Raw genomic sequence first — 21,035 nt, forward strand, 5'->3', positions numbered from 1 at the left:
GTTGACTGTGCCTTTATACAGCTTGGAAAATTTCAGAAAATTATGTCATGGCTTTAGAAGCTTCTGATAGGCTAATTGACATCATTTGAGTCAATTGGAGGTGTACCTGTGGATGTATTTCAAGGCCTACCTTCAAACTCAGTGCTGCTTTGCTTGATAGCATGGGAAAATCAAAAGAAATGAGCCAAGACCTCAGAATATTTTTTTTGTAGACCTCCACAAGTCTGGTTCATCCTTGGGAGAAATTTACAAATGCCTGAAGGTACCACGTTCATCTGGACAAACAATAGTATGCAAGTATAAACACTATGGGTCCACACAGCTGTCATACCGCTCAGGAAGGAGACGTGTTCCGTCTCCTAGAGATGAATGTACTTTGGTGCGAAAAGTGCAAATCAACAGCAAAGGACCTCGTTGAGATGCTGGAGGAAACAGGTACAGAAGTATCTATATATTCACAGTAAAAAAAAGTCCTATATCGACATAACCTGAAAGGGAGAAGCCACTGTTCCAAACAGTTTGGAACGGTTTGCAACTGCATATGGGAACAAAGAGAAATGAGAAATATCCTCTAGTCTGATGAAACAAAAATAGAACTGTTAGGACATAATGACCACCGTTATATTTGGAGGAAAAATGGGGATGCTTGCAAGCTGAAGAACACCATCCCAACCGTGAAGCAAGGGGGTGGCAGCATCATGTTGTGGGGGTGCTCTGCTGCAGGAGGGACTGGTGCACTTCACAAAATAGATGGCATCATGAGGGAGGAAAATTATGTGGCTATATTGAAGCAACATCTCAAGACATCAGTTAAAGCTTGGTCACAAATGGGTCTTCCAAGTGGACAATGACCCCAAGCATACTTCCAAAGTTGTGGAAAAATGGCTTAAGGACATCGAAGTCAAGGTATTGGAGTGGCCATCACAAAGCCCTGACCTCAATCCTATAGACAATTTGTGGGCAGAACTGAAAAAGTGTGTGCGAGCATGGAGGCCTACAAACCTGACTCAGTTTACACCAGCTCTGTCAGGAGGAAATTCACCCAACTTATTGTGGGAAGCTTGTGGAAGTCTACCCAAAACGTTTTACCCACGTTAACAATTTAAAGGCAATGCTACCAAATACTAATTGAGTGTATGTAAACTTCTGACCCACTGGGAGTGTGATGAAAGAAACCAAAGCTGAAATAAATCATTCTCTACTATTATTCTGACATTTCACATTCCTAAAATAAAGTGGTGATCCTAACTGACCTAAGACAGGGATAGTTTACTAGGATTAAATGTATTTGGCTAAGGTGTATGTAAACTTCAATTGTAATAAACTGTAAAAAGACCAGGAAATCAGCTCCAAGTGATTTTAATTTAAGAAATCTGTTCCCAAGTATTCCCATGGAAAATAGAGAGCGACGTAATCGTATACAAATATAAGCAAGGCTTGAAGTTAAATATTTGTTTGGAATTCTTGTGGTCAATTTGCAGCCTATGTTCCGTTCCGGCCCCCCAACCATCCGCTCAAGGAAAAATCCTCCTGGGGCCTAATTTAGTTGATCCCTGTTCTAGTTACTTTAGACAGAAAGTAAATTAGGGAGGTTGGTCTGGGAAGACGGTTGGGCATATACCGCGACCGTCTATCAATCCAAAGGTTACGTGTTTGAGTCGTGTTGGGGACGACTGTAGCATTTTAGCTCACCCTTCCCCTAACCTTAGTTCTCCTAACCTGTTTAAGTTCACCTTTACCATAAATTACCCTAACATTTGTCACTTGTTCTCCTAACCCACAATGTAAATATGTATATGGAAAGTGTGATATGTAAAATGTATGTACATGTAGCAAAAAAGCTGTAAAAACTCAAATGTATATTTGTGTCCTCTGAAGGGGGTGTTAATACAAATTTCGTAATTCTCCTTGGTTGCTAGGATGCAACAAGCAACCTGGTCTCAGAAAAATACGTGCAATACTAAACTTCCATCAAGAAGTATGATAACTCATCCAATTCGTATGCTATTGTACGACTGGGTCAGACGTTTGATGCTATACGTCCCCTAATTCGTCCGCTATTGTATAACCGCTATTCCATTCACAGTGTAACCTAATATAATGAAAGATACCACAGTAAATGCAGGGATCATGTTTGCATACCAAATCTTACGAATTGCCCTGAGACCAGGTTGAATAGGGAAGTAACAGCACAGAGGCACTTCAGGACCATTCACACCACGTCAGATTGTTTTCAAATAGTTTTCCAACAGTGACAGTAGAATAACTACTAAAAAGCCAATGTGTGGTGCATGTACTAACGTATTTCGATAGCCTGGTGCCAGATCTGTTTTTTGTCTTGCCGATTCCTATGGTCCTTGGCATAGGTAACAACAGGTGTTGGCTGTACAGCACAAACAGATCTGGGACCAGGCTAGTAACTACGGCCAGGGACGGGGTTTAACACTTCAAGCCGAAGTCTTACCTCGAGCGGTTTTGGTGCAGGTGCGTCCGTTGCCATTGAGGGGCGGTGGGCAGCGCCCGCAGACACAGCCCGCGTAGGGTGGAAGTCGGTCGATGCACTGGACCCCCAGGGAGCACGGTCGGCTGGCACACGTATCTGTCACATTGCTGTTGTTCCCTGCATGGGATGATCGCTCCAGGCCTGGGACACATAATCACTGTTATCAGCCCCAGGAAATGTACATATTTATCAATGAATTCCCTTTCCCCTCGCCTTCACATGAACAGCGTTGATCACCCTTTGTTTATGCTCAGTGGGACGCTGTAATCAGTTGTCAATGCCTCTGCATCGACCACACCATGCTGTCTTCATCTGCATATTTCATGATTAGTCATAACTCAAATAAACACAGCCCTGTAGATGAAAACAGCTCACAAATACCACTGCCTACCGGGGTGATATATTCAACATTGCCTGACAAATTTTATGTGGCAGGACCCGCAGTTAAATCCAAAGCTGCTACAGTTGCTAATTGCTCAAATGTCTTTGATTAAAATGCAAAGTCTTGGAAGACCAATTATATAAAGGCACTTTATAACTAAATTAGGGCTGTGGAGAAACTCTTAGTTGGCACTTTGTGTTTTGATGGCAGGCGGCTCATTACGGTGCTTCAGGATGAATGTCTCTGAGCAATTGATTGATATGCTACCAAGGTCAGAAACCCCTTGGAGCAAGAGAGAGAGAGAGAGAGAGAGAGAGAGAGAGAGATGTGTGTGTGAGACCCCGGCTGTGTCCCGTCTTCACCTCCAGGCCCGCCCTCACCCCCAATCCAGCTGCATCAGCTTCTCTTTACCCATAGGCCTTCACTCCCCTCCTGGGCTCCCCTCTCACCCCCACCCACAAAGAAGAGTGATGAAAATGCCAATTGCCCTATTAGTCTTAAACAAAGATATGTCCTTTAGAACTAAATCTGCTGGTATCATTGGCACTTTTTTAAATGGATTCTTTTAAGTTTGTCCCATAACTTTGTCCTTTGTTTCTCACCTTGCACAGGCACCACATCAAACCACCACATCATCAAAAGTGTATTATGGCTCGACTCTGCTGTATTATATTGGTCTTGTACATTTATCAGCATATCTCTATTCTGTGACGGATCTATGGAAGAGAGCAGACGGAGACCGAATGACTGTCATTGTAGTGCAGTTAGAAGCTTTGGAACGTGACACTGGCAACCCTTCTCTTTTTCCTATTTGCGTGTGCCGCACAGCGATTCTTCTCTCTCTCCCTCTCTCGCTAATAAAGCGGTTCATCTTCGCGGTGACAAAAGAGGAAAAAGAATGGACCATCTGTCTTTTATTAAGAAGTGATTTATCAGCGTTATGACTCCACATATCACGGCTTATCGCCTGTGAATTGTGTCTCATTTTCGACGAGGGCAGCAGAATCCACTCAGACAATGGGTGGTTTTATCGGAACTGCAGGGCCGACGGGAGATGACATATTTTGCTGCGTGCCTTTCAATCCCATCTCCAGCCCTTTAGTGTGATGATGATGACAGGCAATTTCGCAAGGCCGCTAACTGGGCTGGCTATAGCTGCCAATGCCAACGAGGTACTCAGTCGCGGAGTAATGTGACACCCCTGATGGACTATTATAGGAGCCCTGGTGTTAAACAGCCTTTTGTAGGCGATCTGAAGAGGATTAGACAGAGGCTTTGGGAAATACGGGGTATGGTAGTAAGTGCCAGGCGCACCGGTTTGTGTTAAGAACTGCAATGCTGCTGGATTTTTCACGCTCAACAGTTTCCGGTGTGCGTCAAGGATGGTCCACCACCCAAAAAAACGTCCATCCAACTTGACAAACGTGGGAAGGCATTTGGAGTCAGCGTGGGCCAGCATCCCTGTGGAACGCTTTCGACACCTTGTAGAGTCCATGTGCCGACGAATTGAGGCTGTTCCGCGGGCAAAAGGAGGGGGTGCAACTCAATATTAGGAAGGTGTTCCTAATGTTTGATATACCTAGAGTTCTTGACAGTTTTTTGTCCATTCTCAGATGGTGTATGTATAGCTGGGGCCTTGGCAGCTGCCCTGTTGGTCTCTGGAAGTCCAGGCATGTTGGTTTGTGGGGGTCCAGGTCTGCCAGAGTCCATCCTGGGTTGATTGTGTATTTGTCTGGTTTGTTGTTGGGCGAGGTCTTAGTGGTGGTAGTGGTGGTAGGGACAGTGGTGGGTCCAATGCTGGGGACATTGGGGATCGATCGTACAGGTGCTGTTGTGTAGAGACAGATGAGGATACATGGTGAGAGAAAGAGGTGGGCTTTGTAATACCTCAGTGCTTGTATGATGCTGGGAGAGAGATAGATAGACACCACAGGTTCAGCGCCGGGAGTTTGTCTTATGGAGTCACACAACCAATACTGTTTTTATGATACATTTCATGGAATCTTGATTTCTCAAACTCTATTCAAGAATGTTGGTCCACAGTTTATCAGCTCTTTTTTTTATTTAAAAAATAAATACATTTTACAACACTTTTCATCCCACACCTACACAGCTAGAAATCACAGCTCCTCAGTAGATCTGTGAGCAACAGAATCGTAAAAAAAAAAAAAAAAAATACGTAGAAAGGAAAGCAGAGCAGGAGGAGAGAGAGAAAAAGATGGTGTGATTGATGACGGCAGAGCGGAGCGATGGCAAGTGAAATAAACCTGGCAGTGTAACTCCAGCCGAGGCAACATGGCACTGTAATAAACAAAGCAGAGGACCACTCAGTCGAAACTCATTGCTCAGAGGGAGAAAAAGATTAGAGAGAGGGAAAGGCTAAGATGCTTGGAAAAGAAAAGCGCGGAGCTTGGTGGAAACATGGCATGGCTTTTTAGGAGCAAAATGGTGACTAAGTGTGTGTGTGTGTGCAGTGGTTCTTCCTTTAAACGTAGGGGCGTACTGCAGCACAGCTTGCGGAGTGCTGCAGAATTCTATGGCACGTCATTTAAGTGTCAGCCATAGTTGCCAGAATGACGCAATTTACCACAATCTGCCACAATCTACCTCAAACGGTTGGGGCATAAAGCTCAACACTTTTAAAGGAAGAAACACTGTATATGTGCAGGTTCGCCTGCACTCCGGCAGAATTCATGTGGTTTACCCTGGACTACAGAAACAAATGTCTGCTGAATGAAAATTGCATTTCCCTCTAGGTGCAGTTATATGTGTGTTTTATAGATGGTGCTCCAGCTTAGCCTCTGCTCCCCCAAGCTCTGTTCCGCTCGCCCTGTGGCCCAGGCATTAGATCACTCTGTATTCAACTAGGCCGTGCTCCTTCCATGGTCTCCCCCCTCACCGCTCCTCACCTCAGCTTTGGGGTCGGGGAGTACTGTTGATCACTCTGCATTCACCCAGGCCCCAACACCCCACCTCACCTTACATTACCTTGCCTCGCCTCAGCTCTGTGGCCCAGGCGATAGATCACTCTATATTCCACCAGGTCATGCTCCTCTTCCATCTCCCTGCTGCTAGCCAGGCCCCTTACCTCATCACTGTATTCAGCCACGCTCCTTCCTCCCAGCCCTACTCTCTGCTCCCTCCTCTGCACCCTTCCAGGTTCCCACACTTCACCTCTAATGGCCTTTGTCAGTTAGCTGTCAACAGAGAGAGGCACACCTGAGGTGCTGCGGCAGCACTCTGAGCTTGAGGCCAGGTGGTAGGATAGTCTCTGCTCTGCTCTCCCGTCAGAGGCGAAGTGCTTCACCAATTATCTCAGCTCAACACCCCCCCCCCCCATAAAACCTTCAAAAATGAAGAAAAGAAAACACACCAGTAATAATTTATGGGGGAGGGGGGTCGAGCCATCACCTGCCCTCTGGTTTCCATTGGACATGCGTCCCTGTTGGTTATCATGTGAGTGGTTCATCACCTGCCCTCTGGTTTCCATTGGACATGCGTCCCTGTTGGTTATCACGTGAGCGGTTCATCACCTGCCCTCTGGTTTCCATTGGACATGCGTCCCTGTTGGTTATCACGTGAGCGGTTCATCACCTGCCCTCTGGTTTCCATTGGATCATGTGAGCGTCCCCTGCCCTTGGTTATCATGTGAGCGGTTCATCACCTGCCCTCTGGTTTCCATTGGACATGCGTCCCTGTTGGTTATCATGTGAGCGGTTCATCACCTGCCCTCTGGTTTCCATTGGACATGCGTCCCTGTTGGTTATCATGTGAGCGGTTCATCACCTGCCCTCTGGTTTCCATTGGACATGCGTCCCTGTTGGTTATCATGTGAGCGGTTCATCACCTGCCCTCTGGTTTCCATTGGACATGCGTCCCTGTTGGTTATCATGTGAGCGGTTCATCACCTGCCCTCTGGTTTCCATTGGACATGCGTCCCTGTTGGTTATCATGTGAGCGGTTCATCACCTGCCCTCTGGTTTCCATTGGACATGCGTCCCTGTTGGTTATCATGTGAGCGGTTCATCACCTGCCCTCTGGTTTCCATTGGACATGCGTCCCTGTTGGTTATCATGTGAGCGGTTCATCACCTGCCCTCTGGTTTCCATTGGACATGCGTCCCTGTTGGTTATCATGTGAGCGGTTCATCACCTGCCCTCTGGTTTCCATTGGACATCCATTTGGTTATCATGTGAGCGTCCCTGTTGGTTATCATGTGAGTGAGCGGTTCATCACCTGCCCTCTGGTTTCCATTGGACATGCGTCCCTGTTGGTTATCATGTGAGCGGTTCATCACCTGCCCTCTGGTTTCCATTGGACATGCGTCCCTGTTGGTTATTATGTGAGCGGTTCATCACCTGCCCTCTGGTTTCCATTGGACATGCGTCCCTGTTGGTTATCATGTGAGCGGTTCATCACCTGCCCTCTGGTTTCCATTGGACATGCGTCCCTGTTGGTTATCATGTGAGTGGTTCAAAGTGCAGTGGCAATTATTCCCATCATTGTGTGTGCAATGATATCCAGATATGGGAATTGTGGACTGCTGTGCTGGAACATCATATTGTTTCGGTTTGTCTTGTCAATGATAACAGTGACTGTCTGGTCTTCCCACAGTTACAGGTCCACGCGGCTTTACGTTTCCATCCACTTCCATATTACAGGTGGGAGAAGGTTGCAAGTACCTCTGGAACATCTTTGTGACATTTCTTATATTCATATCAAATCAATCCTTTTTCTGTACTGATAAACAAGGCCCACAGTCTGTTTCTATGGAAGTGAATTGGCTAATTGATACAGTAGTGTAGTAGCACTTGTGATTTGAATGACCATGCCTACCTGTTGATGTAAAAAGTGTTGATACATTTTTTACATTTCACCTTTATTTAACCTGGTAGGCTAGTTGAGAACAAGTTCTCATTTGCAACTGCGCCCTGGCCAAGATCGAAGCAGTTCGACATATACAACAACACAGGGTTACACATGGAATAAACAAACATACAATCAAAAATACAGTAGAAATATCTATATACAGCATGTGCAAATGAGGTAGGATAAGAGAGGAAAGGCCATAAATAGGACATGGTGGTGAAGTAATTACAATATAGCAATTAAACACTGGAATGGTAGAATGTGCAGAAGATGAATGTGCAAGTAGAGATACTGGGGTGCAAAGGAGCAAGATAAATAAATAAAAACAGTATGGGGATGAGGTAGATTGAGTGGGCTATTTACAGATGGGCTGTGTACAGGTGCAGTGATCTGTGAGCTGCTCTGACAGCTGGTGCTTAAAGCTAGTGAGGGAGGTAGGAGTCTCTAGCTGTAGTGATTTTTGCAGTTTGTTCCAGTCATTGGCAGCAGAGAACTGGAAGGAGAGGCGGCCAAAGGAAGAATTGTACATTTGAAATACATTTCATTGACTGACCATGCCTACCTGTTGATGTAAAAAGTGTTGATAAATACATTTTATTGATTGACCATGCCTACCTGTGCAGGTGGTCCCATCTCTCAGCATGCCGTGGGGGCAGCCTCCACACCTATAGGAGCCGAAGATGTTGAAACACTGGACTCCAGGCATGCAGGGTGTCCTCTCACACTCATTTACATCTTTCTGACAGGTAGCGCCTACACAGAGTCCCAGAGACGGACAGACATCATTATAACAGACAACACAAAGTCCATTACTACAACAGGTAGCCCTTACACCCCTAAAAGACAGAAAGCCAAGGTATGAGCCAAGCTCACAGACACACAGACAGAAAGACAAGGTCTGAGCCAAGCTCACAGACACACAGACAGAAAGACAAGGTCTGAGCCAAGCTCACAGACACACAGACAGAAAGACAAGGTCTGAGCCAAGCTCACAGACACACAGACAGAAAGACAAGGTCTGAGCCAAGCTCACAGACAGAAAGACAAGGTCTGAGCCAAGCTCACAGACACACAGACAGAAAGACAAGGTCTGAGCCAAGCTCACAGACACACAGACAGAAAGACAAGGTATGAGCCAAGCTCACGGACAAAGAGACATAAGAGCCAAGGAAGCCCATTACAACAACAAACAGAGAGTCCATGTATTTTCAGCCAGTGACGTGCGGTCAGGGTAGGCACAATGAATGAAAAAAGAACGGCAATGAAAAATAAATGTACATTTGATCAATAATCATTTTATCATCCTAAATGTTTTTTTCTGCACGATAAAAACCAATTTCTGAACTAGCACTTTCCAAATTTGCAGTGATCTGGTAGAAAATGCACAAGGAGGCCAGGGGAAAGGCAGCCTCGCCCCCCGCGCCTTTCTCCTGCCTCTCGCACTCTCAAACAGGCATGGACATGACTTGTGCAAGCATGTTTCTACCTTATACTGCCAGCTCCTGGACGCCATAAGGCAGGCAGAGAGCTTCACTGCCTTTCAAGTGTCAATATGTCCCATTCATTTTCCATGCACTCAAATAATACATGCCCATGCATACATGCCCATGTGTGAAATAATGTATGGGACAGGCAGGGGGACAGCCAGCTCCCGCCAATGGACGTCACACGCCATCTGCCAGTTCCTGTTCATTTTACGGCGAGATGAAGTAAGCTGATCAGGATGGCTAGTATTCAAAGTTGGATCTTCTAGCGGAAACAGCAGGTGATAAGGGATGGAAGACCAACACCTAAGCTTAGGGGCCTACATCAAAGGAAGGGACAGAAATGAACACTATCATTTCAATATGCGTGGTATCAACCGAAAGACTGGCTCTGTGGCTGCGATGCTAACAGCCAAGTCTACTACTTCCCCTGCCTGCGTCTTCACCAGTGACAGCATGTAGACAAGAGCCGGTTACTGCGAAAAACTTGCATGTAGCACTCAACAAGCATGAGAAATCGCGAGCGTCTCATATCCAAAGCCAGACAGTTCTTAAAACATTTGGCAATGAATGAACAACAGACAGCGCCTAGCTAAATAATGCTATGCCATGCTACCTAGGTAGGAGTTGGCATTCCGTGGCAAAGATGAGAGCGCCAGCTCATCAAACAGGCCCCGGGCCAACTATGTGGAATGATTCAACAGTTAGCAACCCACATCGCTTTTTTACCCATAGCCTATGATGGAATTTTCTATGTAAAATTGTTTCTCAGCGACAAACCTATGATAGTTTCTAGGAGCGACTCAAGCAGAGATGCGATGAACTGGGCCTGGCAGAAAGCGAAACTCATAGTAAACAGTCGATCAGAGTAGAGAGGGGGCTAATCTACTATAACATAATGGACAATATCAACGTTCAGATGAGAGCTAGTGTAACACGCGGGATGCAAACCCAAGTCTGCCACGGGAGTAACCTACGTCTTCGACCATTAGACCAATAGGATATTCGCTACTGGCCTGAGGGTAGACACTGGTTTTGAAGTTCGCAGGCAGGGTTCCCTCATCACATCACAACGACCGACTCATGTCTGCTACGTCAGGTTTGACCACTTTGCTGAACTTCATTTCCTTGGCTTAGTGGTCTGCAAAGAAATTGGAAACAACGTCACGAGACAAATCCCTTGGACAGCTCCTCAGCTTTCGGTTCCAGCATGACCTGAAACAGACCGTCCCCGAGGTCGACAAAGTTACTGCAGCTGGTCCTCACTGTACCAAACACGACAGCAGTCGTTGAGAGGCCATTTTGGAAAGCTGAAACGGATAAAGACATACAGTCGAAACCGAACCGATCAAGGACGACTCTCATCCCTTGCCATCATCTCCATTGCACCGAGAACGACTTGTAAAAACTGACGGCAAACAGGGACGAGTGTCACTGATGTCTTTACCCAGAAGGACAGACGGATGGACTTTGTATACAAGTGCAAGTGTTTATTTACAGTAGTGGCTGTCTACTATGATTACATGTCTACTCTGTAAGTACAGTATATCTCTCAATCAGTAGCACTGACTACTAGGCTTGTTGTGTTTGTAGCGTTGTCACAAGTAGGCATTTGGGTTGCTGTCCGTGGTGCTGAAAGCTGCCTGTTCGTGCAGGGCAGTAGCTGAGAGGGGCAGAACCTATTAGGGCCTGTGAATGTATTTGTCTAATGGTTAACCCGCCTACCTGACGCTGTTTGATGGTGGTTGTTTGATGGTTATCTTTGCGATGGTGCCACGCCGATAAACACTGTAGCAGAAATCCGCTTTCTGAGTGCGCGTGCATGTGTGAGTGAGTGACGGGGACAAGGGGAGCTCAATAGAAAGTGCCTGCACGCCGTCAGACCTCAACGCACGTCACTGTTTTCGGCCCTTAGCTACTCCCGACCCCCCACCTCTCCTCGCCTCACCCCTGACCTTTCAACACACACTAGCTACACACACGACCTAGCGGGAGTGATCAGGATGTGTGGATCTAGCCCACCGCTGTTTGTTGACCCACGGGAGCACAGATCTGTGTTTTCAGCAGGGGTTATGAATACATAGCAAACACCACTAAGACTCTGGGCTCTTGGTTTCTGCTAGTGGTGAACGGGGAGGGGGGACATGTATCAGATCTCTGGCAGTGTCAATACACACTTCTGGGTTTCTCTGTCTTTGTGTGTGTTCATGCGCGCCTGAGGGTATCGTTGAGTCAGAGTGGGTATTCATCCCTTTATTAGCGTTGAGAGGAGTTGAGGATCTGGGGAAAGTGAAAACAGCCATACGCTGTGTGATTAAGCAGACCATATGAAGCTATTCGGTTCCTGTAGCAGCCAGTGTTCCTGTAGCCTTACCTCTCAGGCCTGCAGGGCATTCACAGAGGAAGCCGTCGACGGTATCAGCACACACCCCCGGCACCGCGCACGGAGCCGACAGACACGCGTCAATGTCCTCCTGACACAGGCCCCCTCCTATCCCCTGGACACACACACACACACACACACACACACACACAGTTACTCGCCGCTGCCCACGTTGGTCACGCACGTCCCGCCGTTCAAACACCCACCAGGCTTCACAGCCACCTGAAGAGAAGAGACGGACGGACGGATAGACAGAAGGGCAGAAAAAACAGCTGTTCCACACATAGCTTTCCACGCAGCCAATTAAATGTCATCACACTCAGCCTGCTACAGGAACCGAATAGCTTCATATGGTCTGCTTAATCACACAGCGTATGGCTGTTTTCACTTTCCCCAGATCCTCAACTCCTCTCAACGCTAATAAAGGGATGAATACCCACTCTGACTCAACGATACCCTCAGACAGAGAACCACCATCTGCTCCCAGAGATCTTTGTATTACTGGTTTATACCGCGGGAGTTGAGGGTGATTATCAGCATCATGTCAATGTCTTCTGTATCGCTGTCCGTCCCAGGCCAGACCTGGGCTCACAGGGTAAGGTGCAGATCCTTTAGTTGTCTCACAGCTTTTGGGTAAACTGTTTTATTACCACTTAACCAACTATGAGCATGGGCCTGGGAATGTGAAAACCTTGGGTTGTCAACTTGTCACACACATCCCATGGTAACCAGTGTCTTCTCCAGCTCATACATCTCGTCAAACAAGAGGATAAGCATGTGTGGAGCTATGGAGTGGAGAGAGACACATCCGTAATGAATGCATATGCTGACCGAGGTCTGTTTGAGGTCTGTTTGAGGTCATTGGGGGCTAAACTCACCCACCAAGTGAGGTAGGGAGGGAATGAGGGAGGTAGGAATAAACTGTCAACCCCCCCCCCCTCTCTTCTCTCACGGTGTAGCTGCTCTGGGCATTGCACTCGTCAGACAGCGTGAACTCGAAGCTCTGCCGAGTATTCCCTTGCATCTCCACCAGATGGACTTTCCAGATGAGGAGGCCGGCGGGGGAGAGCGTGGAGTCGGGAGGGGCCCCAGGAGGAAGAGGAGCGCCGAGCCTTCGGGGTCCGTCGGCGTGAACTGGAACACAAAGTTCTCCCCCGCGAAGGTGCTGAGGCCCCCCTGAGGCTGGTGCAGGTTGGGGGGCTGGTTGACTGGGGGTAGAGGGGAGAGGGAGAGAGAGTGAGAGAGAGACAGAGAGAAAGACGGAGAGATAGAGATAGAGGTAGAGACAAAAGATAAAACAGTATAAAGTGTTCTCTTTTTATCAACTGTGGCTGACAGACGGTATTCATTATTGTACTCCAGCTGTTTGAGAGGGTAGTTCCAGGCACACAGGGGGATTGAGGGGGAGCTGGTGTCTACTGCAGACAGCATCACTGACACTGTGAAGCCCCAAAAGGCTGTCACAACACGTTAGTGCCAGGGGTGGGATGCAGGGAGGGAAGGAGAAAGGGAGAGAGAGGGTTGGGATGGCGGGAGGGAGAGGAGAGGAAGATGGAGGGGATGAAAGGTGGGAGGAAGAAGGAGGGTTACAGTCTCTCTACGGGGACATAGAGACATGTGAAGACAGGCTCCTCTGTTGCAGAGTGCTGTTAGACCGGTCCTGACAGGTATAGAAACACAGCCCCTGCAGATGGCCTGCTCTCCTTTGATCTAACACTGGGACAGAGACTGATGACACAGCTAATGGGACCAGGCATCTTCCTCAGAGCTGAGACCGAATGACATAGACAGTAAAACTGGGACAGGCTGCTTCAGAAACACACAGCCCTTGAGAAGTGAGAAAGACAGGGCCTGTTCAAGGCCTACTAAGAGACTATTTTCTCATTTGTGTGTATATGTGTGTGTGTGTGTGTGTGTGTGTGTGTGTGTGTGTGCCTACGCATGGGTGTGTTTGCAAGTATAATCCAACAATATAACCTTCAAAGGGAAAGCTGTTCAAAGCCCATACATGAAACTTCCTGACCTATAACTCAACTAAAAGAGAATCACCCCCTTTTTCATAAAACTCATAAAACTCCAAAGTTCTCCACTCCATCAAAGGTGCCCTGTGCCAATCATGATCAATCTTGTCTGACTGTCCATTATTAATCCCTATTAGACGGTGTTAATGAAGTGAACCATGCAGCGCAAAGATATGGGAAGCATCTGTAACCCTGGGTGGGTGGGTGTGTTGCAGGCCGACAGGCAGACTGTAAATATACCAGGGGTAGAAAGGTGGGGGGAGGGAGAGAGTGAGTACTGTATATAGACACATTATGACATTTGTAATGTCTTTATTCTTTTGGAACTTCTGTGAGTGTAATGTCTACAGTTCATTTTTATTGTTTATTTCAATTTTGTATATTATCTACTTTACTTGCTTTGGCAATGTTAACATATGTTTCCCATGCCAATAAAGCCTCTGAATAGAATTGAAAAAGAGAGAGAGAGAGAGAGAGAGAAAAAAAAATGGAGAGATTGTCTCCCCTCTCTATACCAGTGTGTCAGCCCCCCTCCAAGTGAAAATGAATGACCGTGGCAAGAACACCGCTATCTATCGTTTCCTTCTCTCATTCCTCAAGACGGTCACCTTCCCACTTTGGTCTTGCGGAGAATCTGAATTGCATTTCTTTGATCCTTCGTGTCCTCTCTCCTCACCTCCTTCTCAAAACCCATTGGATGAGAAGGTCAGAGGGGAGGGACATCTGACCTTCTCATTGAATGTTTTTTGAAAAGGAGGAGAGAGGACGCAAGGAATCAAGGATATGCAATTGATATTCTCCGATTGTCAAGATGTTGATCCTTTTTCAAACCTTACATGCCGATCACGATTACCATAGCTGCTTGCAGTTTGTTGTATCAGTGTGGAGTTTGTGTGTGTGTGTGTGTGTGTGTGTGTGTGTGTGTGTGTGTGTGTGTGGGGGAGGACATTCATAACATCTGTGGTTTAGAACAAACATCCATGGGCGTAGGGAGCTCTGAAAGTGATGTTGTGTGGACAACATGTTCAGCAGCAACTACCCTGCAGACATTACGAGACGGACTGCTTTTCACTTCTCTTTATACCAGTATCTTATGTCTTTCTCGGTGGTGAAGAGTTTTCCTAAACTTGCATGGTTTTTGAGGAGATACGCTGCGTTTTTTAGGGGAAATATGAATGTGTGCGTGCATGTGTGTGTTTGTGTGGTGTCTGGTAGTTAGGTTTAACTTACAGAGTCCGGAGTGGGTTGGTTCACACACCTGGCACACACCATCGTAGATTGTTAGCACCTTAGGCTCACTGTACTGAGAGCCGTCATTGGTCACCTGAGACAGGAAGGAACAACACTGTAGCCAACCAATGGTTTAGCTAAGTAAATCATGTAATATGATTTCAGAAGTTTCAAGCTCACATGCTGTAAAAAATAAATTAGAACAATTTGAAACTCACGGTTATGTACACTCCAATACAAATATACTTCACATTCCTAAGGGACGGGTGACTCAAACTCCCCTAAACCTTGTAGATTAATGGCAGAGCCTGGACTAAGGTAGGTAATATCGGGCTCATCTTCTAAGCCCACTTACCCAGGCTCACCTAATCCAGAAAGACCTGACTTTGGGCTAACCTTGGGGGCGTGGAGAGAAGCCCCACAGCTCTGTCTCCTACATTGAGATTTATGCTAATGTCTTCTAATACAGCAGTAAACAAACAGCGATCCCAAACCACTCAGGGACATGCTGGAACATGATATATAGGCTGTATACGAGGCAAGGAGAAGGTCAGGAACAGGGCAAAGCGGAAAGACTTCAAGTTGTCTTTGAAAAAGTGAGCCATAATCACAGGTTCTTGCAAGGAGATGAGGTGACTTTCCATGTGCTTTAGTAAAACGAATAAGTTAACTTTATTGATATAACTTTACCAGATGGGAAATACCGTACACAACTTTACCTTGACTTCCCAGCGAGTGTAGGGTTTGTCATTCAGTTAGGGGATGGAACAGTCTAGAACCTTGGAGCACAGGAAGGTAGCTCTGGTCCTCCGCTCACCATTCAGGTTCTAGAGGAGATAGATAGATAGATAGATAGATAGATAGATAGATAGATAGATAGATAGATAGATAGATCACCATCAGAGCATGTGAACAATGTGTGTCTAACGTGTAATTATAATGTTGATAATGACTGAAGGCCAGTCCTGTAGAGCAGTAGTTTGTTAGGCCAACACACTATCACAGCTTATTGTGAAATAGACACAAATGACTTATTCAAAAATTGTGACAGGCAAGTGCATTACACAATTTTCATCACACCGCATTTTGTGTGTATTACACAATTTTCATTCATCATAACGCATTTGTGTACATTACACAAATAATTGTTCTTTGTGGCTAATGTTAGGTAGTCTAGCTAGGTGGCTAATGTTAGCTAGGCTAGGGGTTAAGGGTTAGGGGTTAAGGTTAGTTAACAGGTTAGGTAGTTAACAGGTTAGGTTTATGAGTAAGGATAAAGTGTTATGTTTAGGGGAAGTGTTAGCTAACATACTAAGTAGTTGCAAAGTAGCTGAAAAGTAGTAAGCAGTTGCAAAAATGCTAAAGTGCTAAATGCTAAAGTTATCCGCGATCAGATTTGAACACACAACCGTTGGGTTGCGAGCCAGTCACGTTGTATGCCAACCCCTCCTCCCTGACCAACCTCCCTCCTATTGTTTTTGTCTTAAGTAACCTACTGTCTTCATCTGGGATTGAAATGCACTGTATAAAAAAATCGTATACTGCACAGGAAAAAATATACTTTGGGATATTGGAGTCCTGATGTGAACTAGCAGTTTACCAGTCTGTCTGAGGGATAATCACAAGGCCGCCTCCTCCTATGATCGGAAAAGAGAATCTAGAGCATCAAAGTTTTACTGAACTCTTTCAATTAAAAAAAATACTCAGAGAGATTCCAGCATCTCGTCTGTTTTTTCTGTGTTCCCCTCTCTGTTCATTAATACGGCAACACTTTGGGGTATGTCCTTGTACGACCGTTACCATTGTCTGAGTTATTTCTCTCACCATCAGTCGTGTGAGGTGACAGCCCGGGTTGAGGAGAGTCGATGAAGCTGAGGCCGAAGACCCCGGACGCTGCGACTGTCGAACGCTCTGATGTCACACAGACAGACCACTGTTCTCCAGGTCTGTCAACTCCACGGGCTGACCTGAGGATGGACGAGAGAGGGATGAGAGGGGAGCGGAGAGATAGATCATCAGAGAGGAGGAAAGACGGAGTGGAATAAGTGAGGAAGCTCCAAATAGAAAAACTCAGTATGCAAGTCTAGTGTAATACAAGCCCACTCGCTGACAAACCACAATGGAAGATCCACCAATTCAAGGGCACTCATGTGTACATAACGTATGGCGTGACAAAATGGCGCGTTGTCCTCGACTAGAACACAGTTAGTAAATTCACAGAGACGGTCGCAATAAACGGTCACCAGCCAGACACAAAAGTCATAGCATTGGGAGGTCATGCTCAAGTCATGTCCTGAAGCAACAAACTGTTTTATAATACCCTAGAGTCACTTTGACTCTGTCTGCATAAAGTACAGTACTAGTACGTCTGCCGTCTTTGATTCCAGTTTGATTCGACGTTCTACAGAATACAATGCCATAAGTGATATTAAACTCAGTGGTGTTTACTTGAATAAGGTAAGATGCTATCCCCACAGCATAACAACAAACAATCAACACAAAAAGAGGAGACAATTCCCCTTCAATGTCCCCTCCCTGATCTGTGCTGTGGCCCAGGGGGAGACTTGATGCTCGCCTGTGATCAGTTGCGCTATTAGCTGGATGTATTGGCGTGCCCTGCCGTGTTCCCCAAGGACCCTGATCCCAGATCAGCTACTATAAATCACACAACACACAGAGAGAGGTCACGGATGGATGCCCGGACCTCTACCTGATGATAAACAGCATCCTACTATCTCCCATCTCTCAATCAGGATGTGTGTTCACAAATCATACCAGAGTAGGAGTACTGATCTAGGGCCAGTTTTGTATTTTAGATTATAATTATATGGACCATAGGGACCTGATTCAAAATCAGCACTCCTTTGTGGATGTGGATTAGGATCACTCACAAAAATAACTTGAGAGTGCAGTAGTCTAATGTCGTAGACTTATCAACAAAATGACCAATGAGCTGATGAAATCCAATTTTAAGATGAGCTGTTTTGACGCCAAAATTACGCCCAACCTCTGAGCAGCTTGCGAGTGAACACTCACTGATAGCCAGACTGCAGTCGTAGAAGCTGTGGCCAGGATAGCATTGACAACCCCACTCAGTGCACTGGCCGTTCCCGTTGCAGAAGTTGGGGCAGCGCAGTGCGGTGAGTACCGTCCCAACGTTCCCCCAACCCCCTCCATCCCGGTCCTGGCCATGGACTCCCCCAGCTCCAGGGCCCTCTGGGTCCGGTCCTCCAATAGCCTCCTCTCACACTCGTTCTCCAGGTAGGGCACCAGAGTCTCCTCCCAGGCCAGGTCATCCTATAACATCAAGTTCAAGAAGTTCAAGTTCAACTGCACTCACATTGCGGTCAATGGAAACTGAAATCCATGAGCATACTGTACAACTGGCTTGACAAAAGGGCAGACAAGACCTATACTAGCAAGTTACAAATTCAACAACAGTAGTGTCCGAAATGGCACCATACTTCCTAGCCCTGTGGGCTCTGGTCAAAAGTAGTGAACTATATCGGGAATAGGGCGTCATTTCAGACGCAGACACAAACAAAAAAACCTTGAGCTGCAGGTCCAGCATACACAGGTCCACTGCCTCATCCAGCCTCCGGCCCAGCAGACCTTCTACACACTGTTCCCATCGTGGAGTTCCCCAGGGCTAGCTGGCACACCTCCAGGGCCTTGACCGAGGTAAGCCCACTCGGGGTGGGCCACACAGGCTGAGCCACTGGTCGCTCTGCAGACAGGTGGTGGTCCTCAGGAAAGAAATAGGTTAAGCTCTCCAGGTCCGCTTGGCTCAGGGACTGAGTGGTGAAGATGGGCTGGAACTCGTACAGCGCCTAATGATGACGATAGCAATAATAATAGCAATAATAATAGCAATAACGACAATAATAACAATAGAAAAATGATTAAATAATATCAAGGGTCATTCAAATCAACTCAAGGACACTATACAACAAGATGAACAAAAAGAGAAGAAAAAATACAAAGGTAGAACACCTGTCTCTTTGTCTTGGGCCTGTCATCTACGGCAACCAGGAAGTCTCTTCTGAGCTCCCGGTCAATCTCTCTCTCACTCTTATCCACGTGGTCCCCAAGCCCACCATAGTCCATCATCTGGGAACTCGGCTGTTTGTGTATCTCCATAGGCAGAGCTGGGCCTTTCAGAATGGACACTCCCTGGTGGTCACTTTGTTCTGGCTCAGCGCTCCTAATGTACTCAGAGGTAGTGTCCACCCAGGGGAAGACATCCACGTTGTCGTGAGACTGGCACTGGGCCTGGTTTCTGGGGCGATGAGGGGTTAAAGTTATCGTGGCTATCTCCCAGTGTGGCCCGTTGTGAAATGCAGAGACATGCTGTAGCCCTCCTGACACCGACAGAAAGGCCGTAGTTCCTCCACCTCCATTACAGGGGGCACGGTGTCAAATAAGCTCTCCCCCGCGGCTAGTCTGACATAAAGAAGAAACAGAGGGATATGGATCAGACAACGAGCTATCTCATCAGACTCTGAATTAGAGGAAGCCTTGGGGATAACACAGAATTTGATAAAGGCTTTCTTTTCTCATGCAAGCTAAAATAGAAAAGTAACCCAAGGTTATTACGGAACAACAATTCACTTACAAACTAAACGACCAAAGGAAAGGGGTGGGAGAATGTACACTGAACAGTTACAAGCTCAGGGGAACCCTCTCAGATCTATATAGAATCATTAATAGTTACCTCCATTCCTGCACAAAGCGTTCTTGTTCAGTGCTCCCATAGGTGGTCCCATCAGGTCCATGGAAGTCGTTGTGACAGTTCCGGTCGAACGTCCCACAGAGTCCCGTGGTACTGCTGTAGTCCACACTGGGAGCTCTGATTGACAGGCTCATCCCCCAATCACTGACGTCCGCCCTCACAAAGGCCCCAGATGGAAAGATCAACTACAAAAGGAATAAAAAGGGATAACAGCATCTGCTAAATGAAATATATTATAAAATATTATAAGAGTTAACCTTTATTTCCCCCGGACTGCCTATTACATAAAGAGTTCACTCATAGTTTTCTTCTGTGGATCAGTGCAGTACATATAGGAACCCATCAAAACAACAACAACAACAACAACATCAATCTCTAAATCTTTCTATCTGGAGAACTAGTGTTGGACATCACATTACATCAATCGTACAGTGTTGCAGATTGCCCCTAGCAGAACGTTTTTTTCTTCCCATCACTGGTAAAAGTCGTTTCATTCAATATTGGGCTCAGTGGGCTCACAAACTCACACATCCCCAAACCTGTCTAGACAGTGAGGGAGGAAACAGCCCATAAAAGTGGTGGTAATGACTTTAGTAAAAAGCATGAGCTGACGCATACCCAAAAATGCTTGTAAGAGGTGCTGACTACCCGAGAAAAAAACAGTACAAAAACAAAGTCACACAAGCTATATATGCTCCCAACAACTGAATGGGTAAACCTACTTAGTAAAAGTAATCACTTTAACTGAACCAATACCTACTGTGATTTTCATGGATCTTGATCCGATACTGACTGGAGCCGCTGGTCCCTCTGGACCCACTGTTATATCCTCCCAGGTTCTTCAGAGAGAGCTGGGGCCTGGTCTCCTGAAGCTGACCGTTACCCATGACCAGCATGACCACCTTAAGGACCACAAAATAAAAATAGGTAATTTACTGTATTGTGTTATCCTTATAGTTTTCTACTGTTTTTACAAGCTGAGAGGGCAAAAATCTATTTAGTCAGCCACCAATTGTGCAAGTTCTCCCACTTAAAAAGATGAGAGAGGCCTGTAATTTTCATCATAGGTACACTTCAACTATGACAGACAAAATGAGAAAATAAATCCATATTGGAAACAGGTCAGATCAGTGATATTGCCTCTGCGTATTGAAACAGGTAAGATCAGTGATCAGTGATATTGCCTCTGCGTATTGAAACAGGTCAGATCAGGGATATTGCCTCTGCATATTGAAACAGGTCAGATCAGGGATATTGCCTCTGCATATTGAAACAGGTCAGATCAGGGATATTGCATCTGCGTATTGAAACAGGTCAGATCAGGGATATTGCCTCTGCGTATTGAAACAGGGCAGATCAGGGATATTGCCTCTGCGTATTGAAACAGGGCAGCTCAAGGATATTGCCTCTGCATATAGAAACAGGTCAGAT

The 21,035-nt window shown here is 46.3% G+C and overlaps 1 pseudogene; it reads right to left on the minus strand.

The window, feature by feature from the left end:
• Positions 1–21,035, minus strand: part of LOC135572893 (von Willebrand factor D and EGF domain-containing protein-like) — a 47,759-nt pseudogene that overhangs the window by 10,447 nt on the left and 16,277 nt on the right.

The sequence above is a fragment of the Oncorhynchus nerka genome, linkage group LG2, assembly GCF_034236695.1.
Source record: "Oncorhynchus nerka isolate Pitt River linkage group LG2, Oner_Uvic_2.0, whole genome shotgun sequence".
In the NCBI taxonomy this organism is placed as follows: domain Eukaryota; kingdom Metazoa; phylum Chordata; class Actinopteri; order Salmoniformes; family Salmonidae; genus Oncorhynchus; species Oncorhynchus nerka.